The sequence below is a fragment of the Panthera pardus genome, unplaced genomic scaffold, assembly GCF_024362965.1.
Source record: "Panthera pardus isolate Hobbes unplaced genomic scaffold, ASM2436296v1 HiC_scaffold_7, whole genome shotgun sequence".
Classification (NCBI taxonomy): Eukaryota; Metazoa; Chordata; class Mammalia; order Carnivora; family Felidae; genus Panthera; species Panthera pardus.
Genome location: NW_026527002.1, coordinates 74,411,407 through 74,420,263, shown reverse-complemented (window position 1 = coordinate 74,420,263; position 8,857 = coordinate 74,411,407). Strand labels below are relative to the sequence as shown.

General features: G+C 45.7%; 1 long non-coding RNA gene across 1 annotated transcript; it reads left to right on the top strand.

Moving 5' to 3' along the window:
• Nucleotides 1–4,389: 4,389 nt before the first annotated feature.
• On the top strand, nucleotides 4,390–8,576 carry LOC109273091 (uncharacterized). Its single transcript, XR_002082748.2, has 2 exons — nucleotides 4,390–6,178; nucleotides 7,005–8,576. It is a non-coding gene; the product is annotated as an uncharacterized LOC109273091 (long non-coding RNA).
• Nucleotides 8,577–8,857: the final 281 nt, after the last annotated feature.

The following is an 8,857-nucleotide window of genomic DNA, read 5'->3' as shown; positions in this document are numbered from 1 at the left end:
TGGGAAAGGGACAAAGCAAATGCCCAAAGGGTGATTTCAAGCAACCCCCATCCTCCTACTGACTAGACTTTCAAGACAGACACTTCAAAGCATCAAAGTTAAAACTAGGTTGTGTTAAAAGTCATCGGAGAAAAGACAGGTTACCGACAAAGCAATGGCAATTAGGCTTACAACAGATATGTCCTCCTGCCAACAGGTGCCAGGAAAGAGTGGGCATCATCTCAAAGGTGCTGAGGAACAACTATTGACAATCTAGTGCAAATATTAGTAACTAATAGCTATCAGCTTTTGAGCGCTTCGTACGGCAACCCGGAGGTCTGTGCTCAACAGAACAATCATTTCATGGGAGGAAAGTAAGGACTTGCTGACACAGCAAAAATTTACTAACCATTGGCCCTCATGGGAAAGCAAAATCTGCAGGAGGACGGGTAGGGATGGGGAAACCAAAGGGGAGCACGCTGGTAAAATAGGTTGCCGAATCTATTTGACAGTTAATTGTAAGAAATTAATAGTAACTTCTATCTTGTTTTAAAAATGGTAGAATTGAAAATGACAAGAAGGAAGATACAAGGGTAAGTGATAAGTGTTTGAGATAATCTGTGCCTCATGAGAATGGTTGAGATAAAGAATATATTTAGAACTTGGAAAAAATGATGAGTTGAACAGGAATAGTGGAAATAAAGATTAACAGCGCAAAGAATCGAAATAGTCATATCACATAGTAAATATATAAAATACCAATTATGGACCTGATCCACGGAAAGCCCTCCTTTCTAGGCACTGGTGACAGAGAAGGACAAGACAGAAAAGTCTCTTTCCATATGGATTGATTCATTTACAAGTTTTTTGATGTTTATTTATTTTTGACAGACACAGAGAGAGAGAGACAGCGCATGAGCAGGGGAGGGGCAGAGAGAGAGAGGGAGACACAGAATCGGAAGCAGGCTCCAGGCTCTGAGCTGTCAGCACAGAGCCCGACGCGGGGCTCAAACTCACGGACCGCGAGATCATGACCTGAGCTGAAGTCGGATGCCCAACCGACTGAGCCACCCAGGTGCCCCTGGATTTATTCACTTAAATTGAAATGTGTTCCCACAATAACCGTGATTATTTGTGGCAGTGCTGAGAGCCACTTCAGGTTTTCTTTCTAAGAATAGGTGATGCCTATAAACCATAAATAAGGCCTTGCTGCTCATCCAGAAAGAAAGTCTTCTTGATGAGAAATCAGATTCTACTCATAGTCCTTAGCAATCAGCCTGACATCTGACACAGGTCTTTCCCCCTGGGCTTAACATGAGGGTGGGAAATAGCTTAGCTTTAACACTCAGACACAGCTGAAGACTGGAAGGTAGGCAGCGGCCTGGGCCCGGCAGATGTGGGGCGGGGGGCCCCGGGGAGACCAGAGCACGGAGCTGGCTTGGGGGAGCAGATGTGGATTCAAGCCCCATTCTCTCGTCTGTCCGTGCTGAGCAACTTTGGACAAGTCAGTTACTTTCTCTGAGCCTCAACTTCCTCATCTGTAAAGTCCGCGAGGTTACTAGAAAAATCACGTATGATAACGGACGTGACCACCCTTGTAGGAGCTCTCTGCTCCTCAACAGTAGGTGTCCAAATCCTGATCGGAGGCCCCTCGCTGATGTTTCTTATTTCTCTCAATGAGCTTGAAGCTTCTGGAGGGCACGTACTGGATCTTATTTGTATCTTTGTATTCCCTGGTATTGCGCTCAGAACACTCTTAACAAATGTTCCTTAATTGAAGTAAATGAAATGAGAGTGGATTGAACTGACAATCTAAACATGATACAATTAGAACACAGTGGAGGACGCTATCTCATTAAGGGCTGTTTTCTTGGCTTTTCTAGAAATATCATAGATGTTCAGAGAAGAGAGAGATTAAAGTGGACTGAATAAACATTTATTGAGGACAGGCATTTCTTGAACACCTGTTTTGTGCCAGACACTCTACTGGCCCTTCTCCCAAACGTTATCTCATTATCCTCAAAAACACACTGAGAAAAAGTACGATTAGCTTCATTTTACAAATGACAACCCAGGAGTTCAGCAAAGCAAATTAAGCCGCCCAAGGTTACTAAGGTGAAGAAGCAGGGATAGGGGCAGGGTATGAAGGCAACTCCCTCTGGTCCTCGAGCTGCATCCCCTGTCCTCTCTTTCTGATTCAGCCCCAGGCAGGGGGAGGGAGGCACCCCTGCTCGCCTCCGTTTGATTTCTCTTGTTTTCTGCCACACTGGCTGAGCTGCACTCCCCGTGCCCATTTTCAATTATAGCTTGCAAGCCTGTGCTTTGAAAAACATAATTTATTTTCCCAGTCAGACCAAATAGAAAACACAATTGTGTGTTTAAATACTAATTAACCTTTCACAGTTGTATGACTCTCTCTCTCTCTCTCTCTCTCTCTCTCTCTCCCTCTCTCCCTCTCCCTCCCTCCCCTAAAGGAAAAACATTCCACGTGCAGGACAATTCTTGCCACAATTTCTTGCCTTGACCCTACCACGTGCAGGTCTGAAGCGTGTGGCTGTGCAGACCTCTGGACTCGAATTAAACTTTTTCTGGAAGAGCAGAGGACTGTGGATGCGGTCACTAATGTGCTTTTCTCTCTTCGTGGAGAATTCTAAGCTCCCTTTGCCACAGGGTTTGCATGGTTCATTCCAAGGATGACTCCGTTGGGGTTCCATAGATATCATTCCCAATGATATTATCTTCTCCGCTCTGAGATCTCCAGCAGTTAAAAGGTCATGCGCTTTGAAGGCAGCCAGACTACTCATTTCAATGGACTTCGTACGTTCACACAGACCAGTTTAAAGATTATTCCATTAGCAGCTGCATATCGACTGCCGTCCATTGCCCACTCAGCTGCTTGGCCCTCTTCTGCTCACCATGTCCTCCAGTTTGGGGCTCCATTTTACATCTAGGTCCTTGCATTGGCCACTTGGGTTTGGAGTAGTGAGACCACCTTCACCTTTAAAACCTTTGGCCACATTGACTTTATGCTGCTTGAGGGGATATTCAAACAGAGATACGATTGGATATGTTGGTTCGAAGTTCCAGAAAGAAAGGGAAGAAGGCTGGACAATAATGGTGTCATGGAAGGTAGAGAAAAGGGAGGGATTACTAGAAGAAAGGAAGGTAATGGAATCAGATGCAACAGAGCAGTCCAAAACAATAACAAAGGGGTGCATTTTTTGAGCCTGCCACTCAAGAACCCAATGTTCTCCTCTGTTAGGTACATTTATATGCTTGAAAGTCAAAGACACCAAATGAGTTGCAGTGAGTTAAAGAGAGAATCAGAGGAGAGGATGTTAAGGACAGCATCAATCTTCATCTCATGTTGCCTAGCACAGGACCTGGCATACAGCAGGTGCCTGTTGGGTAAGTGCTGAATAAATGGAATTAGAGGAAAAAGCCAGAGTGGAGGGTAAGAGCTTTGGTGACTTGCCTTGAGAAAATGTCGCAAGGATTCTACTCTCAAAACGTGTCTGCAGGCTAGCTAGGAACGTAAGCGTGCAGGTAACAATTACACTATGACTTTTTGAAGGTGGATGATAAATTGTGCACGTTGTATCAGGGCATACGGAAATGAGGCTGTGTGCTTCAGTTACAAACAGAAGGGTGAAGTCTTGGTATTGTGAACAAAATCCAAGGTGGGATCTCTATGTCAGAAACGCCATTTGACTAGTGCACGGATAGGTGACCTATCCCTTGTTAATTATATTTAACCAGTCCCCTAGAGGCTGGTATTTATCCATTTGTCTTTTAGTCAACAGATATCAGTTGAGCTCCTACAATGTATAAATCAAATTGTCCGCCTACCATGTGACAGTGGCAGATTCTATGATTCTATGAGGAAGACCAGAATGTGTGCATCCGTTGGGCACAGCAACTGCTCCCAGGAGGGAAAAAATCTACACAAATTTCTGTCCGTATGGCTGGTCCCAATGTTGCTGCCAACGTGGATTTGGAGTGAGAGGAACTAAGTGGGTAATTTTAATGACTATGGACTTGCAACAGTGGTAGACCAATGACTCCATTTTTGTCATTGATATTGACTTTCTCAGTTGACCAGATTTCTGTGTGGGCAGGTTTGGGTACCCATCTCCTTGGATATTACTAGAGAAACCAAAGCCGCTCTTTTAGGAATTTCTTTTTGGTGAAAGCACAAGGTCAGAGTCAAAAGCTGACAATGGTGAGAAACGAGGGCAAGGATTGACACCTTCCAGATGCTTCTCCAGCATCTGGTACATACTAAGCATGAGGTAACAATTTTTTGAATGGATGAGTGGATGAACACGTGAATGGGTTTCATGGAATATGGTACAGGGATGGAGACGATGTTCACTTTTGCTAACCTTGTTGGTTCCAGCTGCTTTTCTCTTGCCTTTTTTTTTTCTGCCTCTGCACCTGACCCAGACTTGAAATGGTTCTTCCTCAGGTCCTTTCATTCTCAATGGAAGGATGTATACATGTAAGCGTGTGTGTGCATGTTTTATGCACGTGTGTGTGTAGTTGGATCTAAAAAATGATAATTATAAGTCTGAGTATCAACCAAGAAATATCCACCAAAATTTCTGTGCCCTCATATTCAAAACTTAAAATGGAACAAACCAAAATTAACTAAACTAACAGCCGTGGAGGGCAGTTTCATTATCCCATTTCCCATGAGGAGAGTCCATACCAAAGAGAGTCAGTGATTTGCCTGGGCGTCATTACTAAAAAATGGCAGGACCAGGGTTCAAACCCTGGTCAATTTGACTCCACACCTGGTAATACTCAACGCATGTAACACTTGGATTTCCTTTCAATAAGAGAAGAGATTCGTCATAAAACTTTTCTGCAATCCCAGTATTCTCTGATACAATGGATTCTTTTTCTTTGCCTTTAGTGCCTAGCATTGAGTGTTGTAGGGCATGTGCATAGATCATGGTGGTTTAGACAAGGTCCAGTAGGTGGAGCTAGAGAGCAGACATGAACCGCGTGTGGTTGGGTAGCGTAGGTGGCTCTTGAGTGACAGAATACCTGGGCAGTGAGGGTCCTCATCAGAATCCCGATAGTTGACTTCCTTCTTCAGAATGTTACTATTACGATCTGGCCTTAGGGTGGAGGGAGATGAATTCCTGAGCGGTAACTCTCCCAGTCCTGAAAGACTGAGGCTAGAGAGAATTTCCCACTTCAACTACGTTCTGTGAATGTCGTTCTATGGGAAAAGGGAAAATCAATTAAAGAAACATGAGTGCGTCCACAGTGTCTCAGGTGATCAGTGGTTTGAGTCCCGGTTTTCTCTCTTTGTGTGTGTGTGTGTGTGTGTGTGTGTGTATCAGGATTCAAGAAGGTCAAGATATTGATATTTGTTGATGTTTAGTAACTTTCCCATTCTTTAAAAAGAGGCTTTATGGGTTTAGATTTACAGAAAAATGTAGAAGACAGTATGAAGCACACCCATATACTCCACACATAACTTCCCTTATCACAGTGGTACCCCCTTACCTGCGAGAGGTGCAATCCCAGACCCTGAGGGGATGCCTGAAACCCCAGATAGGACCAAACCCTCTGTATACTATGTTTTTTTCCTGTCCACACATATACACCACTGGTAAAGTTTATAGATTAGGCACAGTAAGAGATCAACAATAACTAATAATAAAATAGAATAATTATAACAACATACTATAATCAAAGTTATGTGAACATGGTCTCTCTCTCTCCGAATATCTGTACTCACCTTTATTCTTGTGAGGATGTGCGATGATGTAACACCTACGTGATGAGATGGAACGAGAGGGATGATGCAGGAGCCGTGACCTAGCCTCCTGTTGACCTTCCGACAATGGGTCACAAGGAGGATCGTCTGCTTCTGGACCTCAGTGGGCTGCGGGGAACTGAACCTCAGATAAAGGGGGTGCTGCGTTCACATCTGAAACCAGTATGGCACCTCGCTTGTAGTCAGTGCATTGATATCGATGCCCTATTGTCAACCAAGTCCACATTTTATTCAGATTGTCTTAGGTTCTAATGTCCCTTCTCTGTTCCAGGCTTCTATCCAGGGTACCACGTTATAGTCAGTCACGTCTCCTGACGCTCCTCTCGGCCGTTCCTCAGACTGTCCTCGTTTTTTGATGTCCTTAGCAGTTTTCAGGATGCCCTACTATTGGAACCGGTTTTTCTCGTGAGTAGACTGGGGTTATGAGTTTCAGGGGAAGAAGAGGTAAGTGCCATTTTCATCATATGTCAAGGGTGCAAACAATCGACTTGATTTATGACTCTTGGTGTTTAAGCTTGACCACCTGGCTGATGCTGTCTGCCAGTAGAATTCCTCCTTCCTGGAGGAGGGGTTCATATTTTTTTTTTTAAATTCAAGTCTTCAACAGATTAGATGAGGCCCACCCTCGTTGTAGAGGATAAACGGCTTTACTAAAGTATACTGATTTAAATTTTAATTTCATCTAAAACCACCTGTAAAGAAACATCTAGAATAATATTTGACCAAATATCTGGGTCTCGTGGCCTAGCCAAGTTGACACATAAAATTAACCATTGCCAATGGTAAGAGGGGAGGTGATGGTAGCCAGAAGTAAGGTTAGAGGACCTTGCTCAGTGTCACCCCAGTGGGTGTGGAAGATCTCTTTGGGGGAGGTTGGACAACTGATCTGTATTACTCTGGAAGCGGTGTGGGGGTGAGCTAGCTGGAGCCATGTGGAGCAGAGGAATGGGGGACAGGAAGTAGGAGTTCTGGCTTGTCTCTCTGTAATTTTGACACGATCATTTCACCAGTCTGAACCAGCATATACAAATCATGAAAGCCAACAGGTGGGAGGGATGATATCTTGGTGGGTGAGGGAACTGACTTGATTTTTAACAGCAGACTATATGACATGCGCTGTGGTAGGAAATTTATTCTCATTCGTTTATTCATTTATTAAAAGCATAGATGACGGTCGGTCACTGGGAAAGGGGATTTATGTTCAGTGACTCATTCTCTGCTGATGTTGCAGGATTCTTTACCTCAATCCCCGGGATTCGTGGTCTCGCTGCTTCGAAGAACGAAAAGATGGAGACAAATGAGCAGCAGGCAGAAATTTATTCGAGTGTAAGATCAGAGAGTAAGAATACCATGAAAGCTCTCCTTGCAGAGAGGGGATATTTGAAAGAGAATGCCCGTGACTATAGGCAAGGATCCTTGTTTTATAAGGTTCTGGTCCCCACCCCCCTCCCTTTCCCCCTTGCTGCTTCTCAGGTTTTACCCTTACTGGCTTGATAACTCTAGTCCTGGATTGTCCATTCCTGATTGGCTTGATTCCATCACAAGGGGTGACCTATGACCATATCATTCCTTGTGGGTCATACATTTCATGGTCTTCTACTTATTTTGTTGTCGGGTCTTTGATTGCCCAATGCCTGCGGGGATCCTGAGGGGGAGTAGGTGGTATCTATTACACTCACGAGGAACCTTAGGCCGGAGGGGGTTTGCTGTGGTCAGACACTCCCAGCATTGTTTCAAAATATGTGTTTTTCCCCACTGGGGACCGCAGGTGCTAATCTTTCCCTCTCGGACTGTTTTATCCTATCTTTTCCTATCAAACTAACTTACATACCCATCACAAAACAGAGTGTCGTCATACCCATTTTATGGATGGAGAAACTGAGGCTCGGAGACCTTTTGCAACTTACTCGAAGCTCAGGGGTCAGATGTAAGCGAGAGTAGCCTGGCTCCCTGGCTTGTTCTCCCCCATAACTCATGCTCGCTCTCCACATCTTCTATGACTGCACGTACTTCTCCTGCAGGGACTGGGAGAGCTTAACGTGAGCCCTGAGGACAGGAGCCAGCATCTGGGGGGACCCGTCCCTAAGTCCTAGCGCTGTTGTCTCTGGTGATACATTTCCCTCTGGGCTCTGGCTCCAGCTGCCGATGGAGTTCTCAAGGACCATTCATTTCGTAACATCTCCCCACCCGCCTGCCAATTCATTTCCTGGGCTGATCGCACGGAAATCAATGGGGCCAGGATGGAACTCGGCCTGCAGAAAGCCTGTTCGTGTCTAAGGGCAGCGCAGGGCAGAGGGGAGAACACTGCCACCAGAATTAAAAGCAGAAGATGCAGATCAGTACAGAATGCACGCCCAGCAGCATGCTGGGGGGAGAGGAAAGCGAGAAGTTGGGGCGCCTGGGTGGCTCCATTGGCTGAGCGTTCGACTCTTGATTTCGGCTCAGGTCACCATCCCGGAGTCGTGGCTGGAGCCCCGTGTCAGGGCTCCGCACTGAGTGTGGAGTCTGCTTGGAATTCTCTCTCTCCCTCTCTCTCTGCCCCTCGCCCACTAGCACGTGCTAAACAAACAAGCAAACAAACAAACAAACAAACTGAAGTGGCCCCTGCCCTCAAGGATCACGGTGTCTGGATACACATTCAGAGACGCGGTACGAGGCTCCCCCAGAACATTGCTCTTCGTGCACCGGGCGAAGCTCTCCGGTCCTTGCTGCTAACAGTCGTAATGAGCGCGAGAAAACCCACCCACTACGCTAATAAAATGTAATGCTCAAATCCAGCAATAAAATTGCCTATTCATATGCACTGTTATGTCTTCTTATACGGTAAAAAGGAGTCACATTCCCCTAAGAATTTCTAAAGTCAGCACGCAGATTCCCTCCCTTTCTAATCCATTGGTTTCCCAGATAGCATCCCGGGGGGCACATCCAGAGGAAGGCAGAAAAGGGAGGAATCTCGGCTTCTGTTCCCCGGTGGCCCGGTGTGGCTTACTGGTTTAGATCTGAGGTGCCAGCCGGAACCCCTATTCCCTCCTGGGATTCCCTACGGGATTCCCTCCCTGGACTCTGTCTGGGGAAAGGTGTGGG